The 17,700-nt window shown below is 41.1% G+C and overlaps 1 long non-coding RNA gene across 1 annotated transcript in view; it reads right to left on the bottom strand.

Annotated features, from left to right (window-relative positions):
* Positions 1-12,927: 12,927 nt before the first annotated feature.
* Positions 12,928-17,700, bottom strand: part of LOC142100912 (uncharacterized) — a 448,536-nt gene continuing 443,763 nt past the window's right edge. Inside the window, exon 3 of the long non-coding RNA XR_012678943.1 lies at positions 12,928-13,408. This is a non-coding gene — a long non-coding RNA (uncharacterized LOC142100912). The remainder of the gene's footprint in view (positions 13,409-17,700) is intronic.

Raw genomic sequence — 17,700 nt, 5'->3', positions numbered from 1 at the left:
TATATGTAAACACAATGGGCCTGATTCAAAAAGGAAAGTGCGGCAAAAAAATGAGTACGTTTTCTCATGGACAAAACCATGTTACAATTCGAGAGGTGCAAAATAGTGTCAGGCCGTAGGCCTACTGAGGACTACAATGAGCAGAACACTAACCGGTATTAGCACTACTGAACTAGCAGGTGCGGAGTCTAATGTACCCCTGGTATTCGCCAGGGACCCCCGCAAGGAGGTTTGGACTTCGCTGCACAGGGTACGCAGGTCTCGGTCCTACTAGCCAGTTGCCGGTGTAGTGTAGAAGAGTCAGACGGTCCAGGTCAAGCCAATCGAGAATGCAAGGTACCAGGGAGAATCCAGAGGAATAGTCAACAAGCCGAGGTCGCAGGAACAATATGGGTCACACAGATACAGGAATGGTCGCCAAGCCGGGTCACAGCGAGAGAGCAGAATCACTGGAAGCACAGTCAGGGAAAAAGGAGCAGGAAGAACCAGGAACACTAGGTCAGGAACCTGTTACTCTGGCACTCTAATGGCACCAGAGCTAGGTTTAAATAAGACAGGATATCAGGTGATTGGAGGAGCCAGGAGGCGGTACTCAGTGGGAATAGGTAGCGTCCCATTGCTAGGCAACAGGACGAAGCAGGGCACATGCGCCCAACAGGAGTCGGGAGAGGAAGCCACAGCGCGTCTGTTGCCTAGCAACAGAGCGCTACGGCCCGGAAGGCGGGCGTCCGTCCCCGACTGACAGAGGATCAGCGGGGACGGCGCCTGACAAATAGTTTATTATTTTGCACATAACTTATATACAGGCTGTTTTTTCATGTAGGACACAAATACTTGATAGCTTTATGTTTACACTGACATTTGAAGTAGATCTAGGACATGCCCTACCGCAACTAGAAATCTGTCCCCACATTTTAAATTTACATCCCCCTCCAATGCAACATGGCTTTGCCAAGGTGAAAAGTTACTCCTTTTTTTCTGCTTTACTTTCCTTAATGAATCAGACCCAAATGTGTTTGAAACATTGCTATATTTTGTTTAATTGTTCATTTTGAAATTTACTTCAGTATAGAGAAAAAAAAGTTAAAATGCCATAGTGCGCTAGCTTATAGCAAAATTAGAGTTAAACTGACAAATCTTTTGCTTCAACTAATTTTTTCTTCACAATATTTTTCTAACGTTTTTATTTACCTAAACAAAACACTTACAAAACAATTTCATACACCATATTTCCCCCCACACTTTTTTTGGAATAAGGACATTTTTGGAAACAACCAAAAAAAAATATTTTCAAAGGCATATGATGTTGAACATTTTTATACAATATGGGGGTAAATGTATCAATATGCGGGTTCTTCAACACCCGCGTGTTCAGCCTCTTCCGCGATTAAATTTCAAGCGGCGCTGCATTGTAAAGGGAAGTTAACCCTTTACAATGCAGCGCCGCTTGAAATTTAATCGCGGAAGAGGCTGAACACGCGGGTGTTAAAGAACCCGCATATTGATACATTTACCCCATGGTGCTTATTTTACACTACCCTAATATTCAACCATATTTGAGTCCACCTTCAGCCTACTTTTATAGAACAAATCCCAAGCAGGTGACTGTGCTGGTTCAGAGATGTTTGGAATTTGTACAAATATAACTGGTTCACAGGGTCCCAGGTTTGAGCTGAGGTTCTGACAGTAGCTTCATTTAAATTGATTAATAAGGAAAATGATATGAACACCTTATATTGCGTGAGTAGGGGAAACTAAATACTAGTAGATGAAGTTACATCAGCAAAGTCAAATATTCCACATAAAAAACAAGCAGGTTCACACTGGGGTGGTGGGCATTTGAAATAGCTTAAATTTCAAATTCTAGACAATTGTCCAGCAAAGTGGTTAGCACTTCTGCCTCACAGCGCTGGGGTCATGAGTTCAATTCCCGACCATGGCCTTGTTTGTGTGGAGTTTGTATGTTCTCCTCGTGTTTGTGTGGGTTTCCTCCAGGTGCTCCGGTTTCCTCCCACACGCCAAAAAAAACAAACATACTATTAGGTTAATTGGCTGCTATTAAAATTGACCCTAGTCTCTCTCTCTGTCTATGTGTGTGTATGTGTGTGTATGTTAGGGAATTTAGACTGTAAGCTCCAATGGGGCAGGGACTGACGTGAATGAGTTCTCTGTACAGCGCTGCGGAATCAGTGGCGCTATATAAATAAATGGTGATGATGATGATGAAGGTGTATTATTTTTTTGTTTTTATCAAGGCATAGGCACCGTTACTGGAATCTGCTCTGTGCACTACATACAGCTGTATTCACAAAGCAGGTTTGTTTCATATTCAAATCAATGATAAGTCTATCTAAAATAAAAAAAGGAACAGTGCAAAATTACAGACCTCTCAAGGTGTAATCTATTCACTTATAGATTAGACCAGAAATCCAAGGAAGTAGGTAAAATAGTAATTATTTAATATTAGAATTAAGATCAACATCTATTGTAATCAAAATATCCTATATTTTTTAAAAAACATAATACAACTGAATATTCGCAAAATTCAAAAAAACTTAATTCATAATAATCTCAGTAATATTGTTTTCTATTAAACATAGACCAATATACATCGATTAGAGAGCAGAAAAAAATTGTATATGTATAGGATCCAGATCATTGATATAGAGATGCTATCTCTGATTCACATTGTAATTAGTACCTTATGACCAGCTAAATCTCTCAATATAAGTCCGCCAATGAAAGGTCTGTCTACATAAAACAAAGGCTTTGGTTAAAACAAATAATTAATGTATTTAATGAAAGTTGCAAGAGTTAAACCATTTAACTAGAATCGTCTAAAAGTGGAAAACCAAATAAATCATACTTTTATACACACATAGAAATACAGTATGTATTTACATTTGAATACTAGCAGTGCAGGGTGCTTAAAATAGTAATCCAAAGAAAATCTGCCTGCACACGTATAAATTTGTACAATGCATAAGATAAATGACTAACACCGGCACGCTGAATATACAGAAAACAGCACAGACAGGCAGCCAGTCACTGCACACGTTGGATGTCAGAGCTGTGTTCTGGCTGTGTCTCTCCACAGGTCAGTGATATATATAATAAAGTCATACAGAGTGCTGAATCCATAACTCCGTGTCCAGCGGATCACAGTATCGGCATGGTAAATGAATCTAACTGGATCATACGCTTCCAGTGTCAGACAGAAGAACGCTCATCACCTGCTGATTAATTCACCTCTCACTTGTATCGAGCCGCAGTGTACCAGGTCACTAGCCAAAAAATGACAGAGTAATTGACTTGAGAGCTGATTCACATCGCTATTGATATTGCAAAAGATAAATCTTTGCATTTGAACGTACACACATTCTGCATAAAAAAAATATTAAATGTTTAAACACATAAATGGATATGTTAAGTAATTTATCAGTTTTATTCTCTATCTTGTATTCTGAAATTACATTTAAAAATAATTTTCTTTTTTTAAATACAATTTTTATTTGTTTTACATATAGGATTAGTTTTTTAAAAAAAAAAAAATATTGGACCATTTGGGTTTCTTATATCAAACCTATATTGTATTTTAATCACTTTCATAACATTGTTCTTGGTTTTTTAGAAATCACCAGAGAGACATATATATATAAAAACGGCTACAATGATGATTTTTTTTTATTACTGCAGTGATTAAATCTTTATTGCTGATATACAGCTGCCTTTGTGATACTAGTTCTGAACCGTAAGGGTTAACTTACCGCTTTGCGGGACCGTTTTTTTTCTATCCAGTTATATATTGTATTTTCTAGATCAATAGCCTTTAACTTATATATTATATATTACTTGTTAGGCATAATGTCAATTGCTTTTGAAAAATGTAGATATACTACATAGACTGCCAACTCTCTGTCCAATTTCTTACTTCTTCTGTCTTTCAGAAATCCATACTGGCTGCTGCTGATTATATTATTCTTTAGAATACATTCTTGACTGTGGTCCCTTAATAGCCCCTCAAATAGCGTTATAAAATACAGCTGGTAAACTCCTTATTTTTACCATGCCTAAATCCCTTTTTGAATATGGGTCCCACATTTGCTTTTACCCTATCAGTTTATAGAGTCCTTAAAAACTAAAAACCAAAACACTCCTGTAACCACATAGGGTATTAGTTTAAGTTAGGAGCAAAGGAACAAAGAATGGGAGCAACTTTGCACCTGGACAAACCATGTTACAGTGCAAGGGGTAAAAACTAGCTTCTTTTTTCCACGCACGGAAAATACTGGCTGTTTTTTCATGTAGCACACAAATACTTGATAGCTTTATTTTTACACTGAAATTAAATTTGATCTATGACATGCCCTACCCCAACTATAGATCTCTCCCTACATTTTAAATTTACCTCCCTCTCTAATCCAACATGGGTTGGCCAAGGTGCAAATCTGCTCCTTTTCTTTGCTTTGCTCCTAACTCAAAATCAGGCCCATAGAGGGCAAATGTGATCAAAGGGGAACTGCAATGCCCCAAAAAGTCTACAATATAGCAATTAGATGAACACATCAGTGGACCTATTATACTATGCATTTATTGTGGGGAGACACTAAAATGTAAATTTAAGACCTTTCTAAGCTAGTGCAAGTGATGTTGGTGTGATGACTTTCTTTCCCATTGGGCACGATGGGCAGGTGCCCGGGTGCCCAGGGGGAAAGAGGGCCCTGGCAGGTCTGCTGTAAAAAAAATTCTGTAAAGAAAAAAAAAAGAAACTTACCTTTTGCGGTCACCTAACCGTTCAGGTCAGGTGACGATCCGGTTCACTCCCTGGTCCTCTCTTCCGTGATGCGCTCGCAGTAAATGTCGGGCATGATGACGTCATCACGCCCGACATTCACTGCGAGCACAGCATGGAGGAGCACAGCGATGAAGTACAGAAGAGGATTCAATGCATCGCGATTGAAAGGTAAGTTAAGATATATATATATATATATATATATATATATATATATTAGATATAATCCCTTTTTTTTTTTTTACTTATATATTTACATATAGAGGGCCCGGTGCACTGCTGTGCCCGGGGGCCCATACTGTTGTTAAGGTGGCCCTGTCCCTCACCCCTCCCCACACCCCCACCAAAAAAAAGGAACATTAGTACAATCTCCAACACCTACTAGTGTTACATTTAAAGTGTTTTCCACCTTCAGGTTTTTATTTATTTGGGTATACATGTCTTCCTGCGACTTTTACTAAATACATTGTTTTTTCATTCTAGGATCATCATCATTATCACCATTTATTTATATAGCGCCGCTAATTCCACCGCGCTGTACAGAGAACTCATTCACATCAGTCCCTGCCCCATTGGAGCTTACAGTCCAATTTCCCTTTCAAGCACACACACACACACACACACACATACACACACACACAGACTAGGGTCAGTTTGATAGCAGCCAATTCGTTTTTGGTGTGGGGGAGAAAACCGGAGCACCCAGAGGAAACCCACGCAAACACGGGGAGAACATACAAACTCCTCACAGATAAGGCCATGGTCGGGAATTGAACTCATGACCCAAGTGCTGTGAGGCAGAAGTACTAATCACTAAGCCACTGTGCGGTCCTGCCTGATGATATGAATACATGACCAAAATACGCAGGAGGAAGCAATAAAGATAAAGCAATGTTTTGATAAATGTTACAAGAGATTATGCAGGTCGATAAATACAAATCTACAGGTGAAAATCACTTTTAAGGTAAAATAGTAGGTGTAGGTGATTGTCTTCATATAGCAAAACATTGCACGTCATAAATAAGTGACTAGCACATTCAAGCACTCACATAACTGTCAGTAATTGTCTTCCATTTAACAGCCAATCATTTAAAGTCATCTGGAGGGGGTGATTAATTAAGATATCTCAGTGCAGTATGTACTAGGGCAGCATATAGTAAAATGGTCCCTTATATTGTGATACTCTTGTTGGGCTCAATGTAGTTATCCCTTCAGTTTAGAATAGGATAGTGTTTCTGCTCCAACGTACGGAGAGGTGAGGCAGGACATCTGCAACAACACCCCAAGAACAGACACATTTAAAGGGAAAAATTTACTTACGTGACAAAGTGTAAAGCAAAGGAATGGGAAAGTTAAAAGAAAGTGCTTAAACATTGGGTAACTCATTTTCATGCATACAGTAACTTATCAAGGATCATAAGTAACTTTTAATATTTATAATTATGTCAAACAGGGCAGCTAACAATTTCTCTAGCAAACCTATGCTTGTTAAATTGCAAATCTCCACCAGTATGGTCCTACCACGCAACTGGAGTATCTGGGTTTTAGACGGTCCTGTTATTAACTAAGAAATACTTCTGTAGTGCAGTGAGAGTCCCTAGGTGGTTACATATCTTCTACAATGTAGGCTGGTAAGTGTTGCAGTCAATTGAGTTCACAGAGGTAGTAGGTAACTTTTCACCTGGCAAGGACTTGTACACAAGTATTTTTAGAGTGGGGTTCACACTGAAGCATATAGTTTATAGTGTTGACCTTTATCTACTCTGCCAATGATGTCCGGTGTCATTCCCATAGATTGTTAGCTTATGAGCCGGGCCTTCTTACCTTTCTATCTGTCTGTATTACCCAGTATTGTATTATTACTGTAATTGTTCCCAATTGTGGAGTGCAACGGCATTTGCTTGCGCTATATAAATAAATGTTGATGATGATGGTGATTGGAAAGGCTGTGGCTCCCTTGAGTACTGATGTGGGAACTTGTCAGTGGTGGAACTACCATTGGTGCAGCAGGTGCTAAGCATCGGGGCCCATGGAGATAATGGGGCCTGCTGCATGGCTCCCTCCTCCCTGCACCGGGGCCCATGGAGATAATGGGGCCTGCTGCATGGCTCCCTCCTCCCTGCATTGGGGGCCCATGGAGATAATGGGGCCCGCTGCATGGCTCCCTCCTCCCTGCACCGGGGCCCATGGAGATAATGGGGCCTGCTGCATGGCTCCCTCCTCCCTGCACCGGGGCCCATGGAGATAAAGGGGCCAGCTGCATGGCTCCATCCTTCCTGCATCGGGGGCCCATGTAAATAAAGGAGCCAGCTGCATGGCTCCATCCTCCCTGCATCCGGGGCCCATGGAGATAATGGGGCCTGCTGCATGGCTCCTTAATCCCTGCACTGGGGGCCCATGTAAATAAAGGGGCCTGCTGCATGGCTCTCTCCTCCCTGCATCGGGGGCCCATGGAGATAATGGGGCCTGCTGCATGGCTCCCTCCTACCTGCATCGGGGGCCCATGTAAATAAAGGGGCCAGCTGCATGGCTCCATCCTCCCTGCATCCGGGGCCCATGGAGATAATGGGGCCTGCTGCATGGCTCCCTCCTACCTGCATCGGGGGCCCATGTAAATAAAGGGGCCAGCTGCATGGCTCCCTCCTACCTGCATCGGGGGCCCATGTAAATAAAGGGGCCAGCTGCATGGCTCTATCCTACCTGCATCCGGGGCCCATGGAGATCATGGGGCCCACTGCATGGCTCCCTCCTACCTGCACCGGGGGCCCATGTAAATAAAGGGGCCAGCTGCATGGCTCCCTCCTACCTGCATCGGGGGCCCATGTAAATAAAGGTGCCAGCTGCATGGCTCCCTCCTCCCAGTAACCGGGGCCCATGGAGATAATGGGGCCTGCTGCATGGCTCCCTCCTCCCAGTAACCGGGGCCCCTGGAGATAATGGGGCCTGCTGCATGGCTCCCTCCTCACTGCACCGGGGCCCATGGAGATAATGGGGCCTGCTTCATGGCTCCCTCCTCCCTGCACCGGGGCCCATGGAGACAATGGGGCCTGCTGCATGGCTCCCTCCTCCCTGCATCGGGGGCCCATGGAGATAATGGGGCCCGCTGCATGGCTCCCTCCTCCCTGCATCGGGGGCCCATGTAAATAAAGGGGCCAGCTGCATGGCTCCCTCCTACCTGCATCGGGGGCCCATGTAAATAAAGGGGCCAGCTGCATGGCTCCCTCCTACCTGCATCGGGGGCCCATGGAGATAATGGGGCCTGCTGCATGGCTCCCTCCTCCCAGTAACCGGGGCCCATGGAGATAATGGGGCCTGCTGCATGGCTCCCTCCTCCCAGTAACCGGGGCCCATGGAGATAATGGGGCCTGCTGCATGGCTCCTTCCTCCCTGCACCGGGGCCCATGGAGATAATGGGGCCTGCTGCATGGCTCCATCCTCCCAGTAACCGGGGCCCATGGAGATAATGGGGCCTGCTGCATGGCTCCCTCCTCCCTGCACCGGGGCCCATGGAGATAATGGGGCCTGCTGCATGGCTCCTTCCTCCCTGCACCGGGGCCCATGGAGATAATGGGGCCTGCTGCATGGCTCCCTCCTCCCAGTAACCGGGGCCCATGGAGATAATGGGGCCTGCTGCATGGCTCCCTCCTCCCTGCACCGGGGCCCATGGAGATAATGGGGCCTGCTGCATGGCTCCCTCCTCCCTGCACCGGGGCCCATGGAGATAATGGGGCCCGCTGCATGGCTCCCTCCTCCCTGCACCGGGGCCCATGGAGATAATGGGGCCCGCTGCATGGCTCCCTGTTCTGTCTCATCCGCTATCCTGTCAGCCTTTACACTGTTTCCCACTAATCTGCTACACCCCTGGTCTTTGGTATCACTCTCCTTCTAATCTCTAATATATTATCTCCCTATCTCTTGTTTCTAGTCTCCGGTCTCTCCCCCCCAGGGATATCACTAGACATCAGTGGGCAGCATAGCAAGATTTTGTGAGGGCCCCATTTACTGCGCAAGGTTGAAACAATATATAAACATATGGGGCTTTGTTGGCTTCTCCAGCTGTGAGCCCTGTAGCAGCTACACCTCCTGCTACTATGGTAGTTGTCATTTTCCTCTCTCCTTCCTAAACCTTGTTAGGGCTCTCTAACTTCTCCTTAGTTCTATTTTTCTTATTTATGTTCTCTTTTATCACCACCCTTAGCTATATGTTCTCTTTCTGCTTCTCTTTATTCCTTATTTTTTCTATTATTCCTCTGACTTTTGCAACCCTTCATTGCCGTTATTAATTCTGCACTCTTTCTCTCTCTCACTAGACTCCATTACGCACTCCTCTCTACTTCCACATCTTCACCGTTTGATACTACCCTCTCTTTCCTCTATTCATCTCTCTTCTTCTACAGCTCTCATCCCTTCATTGCTTAATCTTTTTTCACAGTTCTATAATCCTTTAAGGCACCGATGCTCTGGATGCAGTCGTACTCTGTTACTCTCATGTCAACACACTCCCCTCAGCGCAAAGTCCACTCCCTTTTAAAACCTCCGCAGCTCAAGCTGTTTTCTGATTGGTTGTCATGGGGGAATGGCCGAGCCCTCTTTTAGGTACAGTTTAACTCCTCTGCATGTGTAAACTTCAAAAGTACCTCCAAATACAATCTGGGAATCCGGTCAGCATCTTCTGCCTGTTTCTTAGTCACCAGGCGCAGTCATGTATGGCCTGAGTCATTAAGGAGAGCAAAGCATAAAAAATTAGTAACTTTGCACCCTGGCAAAACCATGTTGCATTGGAGGGGGAGGTAAATTTAAAGTGTAGGGACAGATCTATAATTGCGGTAGGGCATGTCCTAGTCCAACTTAAATTTCAGTGTAAAAGTAAACTTTATCAAGTATTTGTGTGCTACATGAAAAAGCGGACAGTATTTTCCTTACATGTAAAATAATAAACGAATTTGCGCCCCTTGTATTGTAAATGAGGCAGGAGAAAATGTACTCCTTTTTTTTGCTGAGCTCTCCTTAATGACCCAGGCCCGTAGAGTGAAGCAACACAATTACTGTGTATGACATTGTCATACATCATAGCACACTGATTGGTGGATTGACCATTCACCAATCAGAATAGTGAAAGTTCTCCAACTTGTGATTGGATAATGACTGGAACTATCCACCAATTAGATGGCAGGACACTGTTATATGGCTCCACAGGGTGCCAAAAGACAGCAAGGGACTGCAGGAGGAGTAAGTAAATTTATTGGGTCAGCCCCAAAGATCTGGGATCTGATTTTTACACCAATAAATATTAAGGAGAGGGGGCTCTGTGTTATAATGCCATCAGCGACAGAAAATAAGGGGGGTGGGCTCTGCTAAACACTCCCCTCTCCTAAAAGTCTAGATCTGCCCCTGCCTCCAACAAACACGCAAATATTAGCAAACATTTTCTAATTAGAAGTTGAACCTTCCAAACATCAACAATCTACAAGGGAAGGATATATTCTTCCCTTCTACAAGGGAATAATATTAAATCATTTTCTATTTAAATTATCATATGGGAACACGCTATCATACAGCCAGCATCATCTAGGTGTATGCACTTAGTAATGTAACAATACACCAAACAGCTCGTTATAGTCCACACATAGAACTAGGGATTAAAGATGAATGCTGTTCATTAAATTTTGCAAACCTACTTGACTCAGTCTGCTGAACGGTTACTCCAACCCTGGCTCCTGTGTTACAAATCATAAGAGCTATATAATACATTAGATGGCACATGCTACTTGCAAGCCACAGCTCTGTACTAAAGTAGCCCAATGAAAACTCATCTGGGATCATTTATCACCAGTGTTAATGCATGTGATAACGATAATGTATCTATCTCATAAAGGATACACAGATAGCACAAACGTACTCAGACGTTTTGAAATATGTATGTATAAAACAGCCATAAAATATATATACACAAACTAACAATCACCTTCCACATATACATGTTTAGGGAGCAAAGCTGTTTTTACATGCTTATAAATCATCTTAATATTTCACCAAAAAAACAGAATAAACAGAGAAAGATCAGAATATCTGTCTTTTCCTGCAACAATGTCATGAATATTTCATCCCCAGCTGAACTTCAAAGCCCACTCAATGAGGACAGGAATGGAGGGGAAACAGCCGAGAGAGAGAGGGAAGGAGAGAGAGATTGAGAGAAATTCGAGAGCATAAAAAGGGGGGGATGATTAAAGAACCTTATTAAAAGGCTGCTTGTAGGACCGGCTACATGAAAGAGAGCGCATCGAAGGGTTTATCCTTCTAAATGACAGCGTGCTCTCACCAACACGCCGAAACCTGATTATACTGACAGGGCCTGAGTGATACTGCAAACTTGTTAATAGCATCAAAATTAGAAGAGCCTCATGCAAAGACGGGAGATTAATTTTCGCTGGGGTAGTTCTCTCGCAAATTGCAAACTTGTGAATATGTTCTCAGATAATGAGCATCCGCAGTCCTCAGCCTGCCTGTCATTTTCTGTAATTAATGTTAAGGAAGACTCTTTCCTGATGCGCAGAATTAGTCATGTAGCAGAAAAATATCTTCAGAGAAATAATTTCCATTTATTACCATCGCCCTGTTTGTATGCTTTACTCTGTCGGAAGAGGAATTTATGGCTGGACTGTTCTGCTACCTTCTCTTTGATTAGTCTTTAATAAAAACACACATGTATACAATATATCTCAGAATACACATACAGATGAAATGTCTGACTGCACATGCTTAAACTGAATACTTGCCATTGACTTCGAATAACCTTATATATTTCATTCTATCACACACATATTAAATAGATATATATAAACACGTGCATACAAATGGACACATAATGCACACATAAGCATATTGTGGAAGTAGTAAAAGACCACCTTAAAATGTTCCTTTTGTTTGCTCTAATAATATAATTTTTTCAAATAAAATTAGCTTGACACTATTGGAGTATACAATTAACATGTGGGGTGTTTTGAGCATATCATATTTAATGGGCTGGAGGTTAGGTGTCTGTAATTTTGACTACAAAAATATTCACAAAGGCTTATTGGGTGTAAAATTAATTCCATAGGGATGTCTAATCCCTAGATAGATAGATAGATAGATAGATAGATAGATAGATAGATAGATATTAGATAGATATAGAGAGAGAGATATTAGAAAGAGAGAAAAAAAAGAGAGAGAGATATATTAGATAAATAGACAGATAGATAGATAGACAGGGATATTAGAAAGATATAGGGAGAGAGATATTAGAGATAGAGAAAAAAAAAGAAAGAGAGAGATAAAGAGATATTAGATAGATAGATAGATAGATAGATAGATAGATAGATAGATAGATAGATAGATAGAAAGATAGATAGACAGGGATATTAGAAAGATATAGGGAGAGAGATATTAGAGATAGAGAAAAAAAGATAAAGAGAGAGATAAAGAGATATTAGATAGATAGATAGATAGACAGATAGATAGATAGATAGATAGATAGATAGATAGATAGATAGATATATTAGATATACAGGGATAGTAGATAGATATAGAGATAATAGAGAGAGAGAAAAAAAGAGAGAAAGAGATATTAGATAGATAGATAGATAGATAGATAGATAGATAGATAGATAGATAGATATATTAGATATACAGGGATAGTAGATAGATATAGAGATATTAGAGAGAGAGAGAGAGAAAAAGAGAGAGAAAGAGATATTAGATAGATAGATAGAGAGATAGATAGATAGATAGATAGATAGATAGAGAGATAGATAGATAGATAGATAGATAGATAGATAGATAGATAGATAGATAGATAGATGGATATGAGATGAGTAGATTTTTTTATTATTATTTTTTTCCTTTAGTATTGAGACTTTTGAAAGCAGAGCAAATCTGATGGATAATAATCTGGAACTCAGTTTTGCAAACTTTTTCCACATAATCATAGTCTTAATATTCATAATTTTCCCACTCTAAATTGCTTTGCATTCTGCATTGTCATCACACTTCAAGTGCTCCGTGAATTACTAAAGTGTAAAAGAAAAAGGGATTGAAAACAAAGCTCTAAATAATTATAAAATGCAGCTAACTCTATCTAACACATATACCCCACATGCGTTTCAACCTTTATTTTGTTAATAATTGCCACTTTCTCACAAATGAATTGTAAGAGACATTTTTACAATGCACACAAGAAAAAACAAACATCCTTAATTTTCTTATGTTTTTCTTCGGTAGAGGCTGATTTCATGGGTTTATTTTGCCACTCGGCACCTTACTCGCTATACGACAATATTTCATTTTGCTCAGCCCCCACCACTCGCTCCTTCAGTTAATTAAAGTCACACTCCATCAGTAGGGTTCGTGTGGAGCCGCAGTGTGATGAGCTACAAAGTGCCATGTGTGCTTCACAAAGCCAGCTAATGACCCCATGGTGTAGCCCAGCACCTAGATGGTTAACCACTATCTATTCCTTAAACGGCTCTATTTTGGCAAAACTCAGAGGATCTGGGGCCTTTTCCAGAGTGTTTTCTGGACATGTTCCCCTCTTCAATATTGCTGCTTTACATCCAGTCTGTCAAGCTACAATCGTGCCTGTAAAAAGGAGAAAAGATGGTTATCGACTTTAATTTCTCCAAACATCCAACCCCCTTTTTTCAACTGTGGATTCCCCCATCTGCCCACACATTACTTGCTTCCTTTGGAGATGTGGGGCTTGATTCATTAAGGATCTTAAATGAAGAGGTATCTTATTTCAGTCTCCTGGACAAAACCATGTTACAATGCAAGGGGTGCAAACTAGTTTTCTGTTTTGCACATAAGTTAAATACTGACTGTTTTTTCATGTAGCACACAAATATCAACTTTAAATTTCAGTGTACAAATAAGCTATCAAGTATTTCTGTGCTACATGAAAAAACAGTCAGCATTTAAAACAGAACACTCATTTGCACCCCTTGCATTGTAACATGGTTTTGTCCAGGAGACTGAAATAAGGATCCTCTTCATTTAAGATTCTTCATGAATCAGGCCATATCTAGCATGTGTGTCTAATGATGTCTCTTATTGCAGGAGGGTTCTCAATGCAGAATTCTATCTTGTATGGAATATTTCTTCTCCTCTCCTTTCATTGGGTCCCTATGTAATAAAAAAAACAACTTTACAAAGATAGTTATTTTCCCCCAAGTGGATTGAAAGCACATTACCATTATACAATGGAATAGGAATAAAATGAAAGAGCTGGTTAGAATATAATATAAGCAGTGTGAATAGGCAGAGACAGGTATTGAGGACTTGACAGATGGATATGCATTAATCACATTCCTGGATAAACAGATGAGACTTCAGGGTTTTTTTTTGTTTTTTTTTAAATACTTCCAATGAGAAGGACTCAATGACTGGGCCAAGTTGTTAATATAAGGAAGGAGTCGGGTGCAAGCATTGAATGCACTCAAGAAACTCAAGCAAAATAAAACTGGGAAGCCCCCAGCTTATCAATACCGTCTCAGGTGAGAACACATAGATTGAAACTACCATAGTGTATAGACATCTTTTCAGAGTGCACAGGACATCTTCAGAGGTCTTGTGGAGTCCACACCTCAATGGGTCTGAGCTGTTATGGTGGCACAAGGGGGACCTACACTATATAAGGCAGTTTGTTTTAATGTTGTAGCTGATCTGTGCATATATTCACTATGCAGTGGTTGAAGTAGGCTGGTATATGGTGGTAAAACTATAAAATACCATTCACATATGTTCTGTTTGCAGAAACCAAGGCTTTGTATTGGAGGTTATTGAATCTGGTGTCCTTTTGTACTTTTCATATGTTACAGGTTATAGATTTTACTGAAAACACTGGATGAAGGATTCCCCTTCATCTATAATAAAGGGCTTGTTGCAGGCAATACAAAATCTTGACACACACAGCGATTTGTCTTTAGCTATATGGAAAGAAAAACCTCTCGTGTTGTTTGTGAGAATCTCTGTTCTTCACAAAAAAAAATCCTTTTAATAGCTGGTAACTATATGTAAGCTATAAGTCTTTTGTAAATGGCTTGGCAGGTTTCCACTGATTACTGGAATAAGTCTGACTATGTGTCTACAGAGTAACATATTTTCTGTGTTACTCACTGGCATGCAGTCTTTTATAGACACAAGTCAGAGTGTGCTGGTTAATTTATTGTCTCAAGTAGTTACTTATCAATTTTTAGACCAGGCAAATGATGACCGAGATCCCACAGCTGTTACTCAATTTCTAACATTGCAAATCATGGACAACTTTTGTGCAGGTCCAAGAGGACATGTTCTCATGGTGCTAAGTCTCCCTGGTGTCTCTTAATCCTACAGTTTGGTTGCCCAGCCAACGTAGCATTAATCAGTGTTTCATCTGCCATCAATGCAGAGCTTATTCAATCTCAGCGGTTCACGTCTCTTCCAGACAACCACAGCATCAACCAATCACCATTTCAGGATTTCACATTCTATTATTTATATTTCTTACTCTTTGTATTACACTTGCAAGAAAAAGCTCCTTATGTGAGTCTGGTGTTAGACACGTTGCCAGATTATTGAGTTCCTGCACCATTGTCTAGCACACCACTGTCCCTCTGCACTACTTGTTATCAACTTTTGCTCTCCTTCGACCTCACGTCTTGCCTCGTTCTTTGTTAATTTTTTTCGTGGCTCGGATATTCACCCCCGCTAGGTTGACTGCCCTGGTTATTGCCTATTTGTCTTCCATATCCCAGCTTTGACTCCATGGTTTCCAAACCTTGCTTCCACTATTATGTACCATACATCGACCTTCATCCTGACTACACTATTAATCTTGGCTCAGCTACTATGTAACAGAACTCATACTGTTGTCTCTATCTTAACTCCTGAATACTCTGCACATCTATCCTCCGGTCATCCTCTGGATCACTGTGCTTCTCCAATCGAGGGCTTTACCTATACTGGGTCTGCATTGTTGAGGTATACAGTACTTCACAACGGTAGTCTCCTTCGTCTACTGGAAACCCATTACAGTACATCCAATAGCAATTAGTACTGTCAAGTATCCTGAGAGAGTGACCACGAGCCACTAGGCTCCATTATCCTCATTTACTACACTACTTTGGGGATAACCCACGGCAGATTAATCTGGAAACATATGAAGGATATGATATGAGTCCAGATTATTCTGCCTCTTCAGCTTCTAGAGATTGTACCATGGTTCAGGCTATCCAGGTACTGCAAACACAAGTAGTTGTTACTGATAGACTCCTAGAAGAAGCGCCAGCAGTTTTACATATGATGGCACCAGCACCATTGGTTTACAACATGGAGGTGGAATCCAAAAGCTGCTGAAAAATTTAGAGGTGACCGGTTACAGTATCGCTCTTTGCTGACTCAGTGCCGCTTGATAGTTCCAATGTGCCCTCAGACCTATAGTACTGACCTGTTGAAGGTGGGAATGATCTTAACCCTGTTAAAGGATGAAGCCTTAGCCTGAGCAACTATTTTACTAGAAACACACAACCCTTTGCTGAATTTCTTACCGGCATTCCTAAAAGCTTTCAGCAAAGTGTTTGATGACCATCATCGAACAGCTACTGCAGGGTCTATTTTATTGAATTTACTCCAGGGTCATCATTGTGTTTTGGAATATGTGGTGGAGTTCCAGCAATGGATGGATGATACTCATTGTAGCATGGCTGCCAAGAGACATCAAATTCGCCAGAGCCTCGATGGATATCCTCAAAGACCAATTGGCCTGAATCGATCCTTCACAAGTCCTAGAAAATGTTATGGATCGTTGTATCATGATAGACACTCAGCTAGCAGAAAGTGCCAAAAACAGATGGAGACAGAACCAAACCCCTCTTCCGCCAGTCATAATTTATTTACTGATAAAACACCAGTGGCAAAGAGTCAAAAGACTGAAGTTGAACCTATGGAAGTTGGCTGCATCCTTGTTACCCCAGGGAAAATTAGGAGAGAACTGAACCTGGTTCATTCTGATATGGTTCTCCTCTGAACACATCAATTAAACGCAGCTGAGGGCAATACCGCAGTGCTACATATCGTTACCACTTTTCCTAAAGCACGCAGTCTATTCTGTCTTTACCCAAGCCACAGCAGATTCCGGTTTGATGGTAATGTTTTTGGATTGCGCATTTGTTAAAATACATAGTATCCGTACCCGAACCCGATTCTCTTATCTTCTAAAACCAACTTTATTAAATATTGATTAAAATCTAATTATTTAAAATCAGCTAAATAATCAAAGAAAGTGAGCTATAAAAATTAACGTGATTAAAAAACTGAATGCACCTTCAACTCCTATTTGTGAAAGTCATATGGTCTTAAATAAATCAAGAAGTTAGTAAATGCCTCCTTCCATTATGTATTTTTCCTATATCTAAATTCTTATATTCTGTGCTTTTTATATCTGCACTTTTATTTTATATTCAAGGAAAATATATCATTACTTAGGATTGGTAGCTATAATGGTTATATTTCTTGATATGTATCCAGTTTCTTAATACTTTATAATAGTTAGATCATTTTGCAGGCAGTGTTTATATCGGAAGAGCCACACCAGGTCACTATTCTCCCTGTTGTACTCAAATAGTAACGTATGTACCTCGTATTGATCTACAGTCCTTATTGTCAGAGCACCTTAGGTGAATACTATCGCTCCAAGGTCCGGATAATTTTATAGCTGCTGAAATAATAGATCTTAAGTCAGGAGTTCTCAATTGGTACAACTGCAATTTGTACTTCTCTGCACAGATGACATTAGGGCAGCATAATCACTAACCTTGCTCTCTTTATAAGAAACCAGTTGTTCACTGATGTTGGCTACATACAATACATGATCACCATTAAAACCTCCATCTCAA

The sequence above is a fragment of the Mixophyes fleayi genome, chromosome 9 (assembly GCF_038048845.1).
Source record: "Mixophyes fleayi isolate aMixFle1 chromosome 9, aMixFle1.hap1, whole genome shotgun sequence".
NCBI lineage: Eukaryota > Metazoa > Chordata > Amphibia > Anura > Limnodynastidae > Mixophyes > Mixophyes fleayi.
The sequence above is the reverse complement of the archived record's forward strand: the minus strand, read 5'-3'. Positions and strand labels throughout refer to the sequence as shown.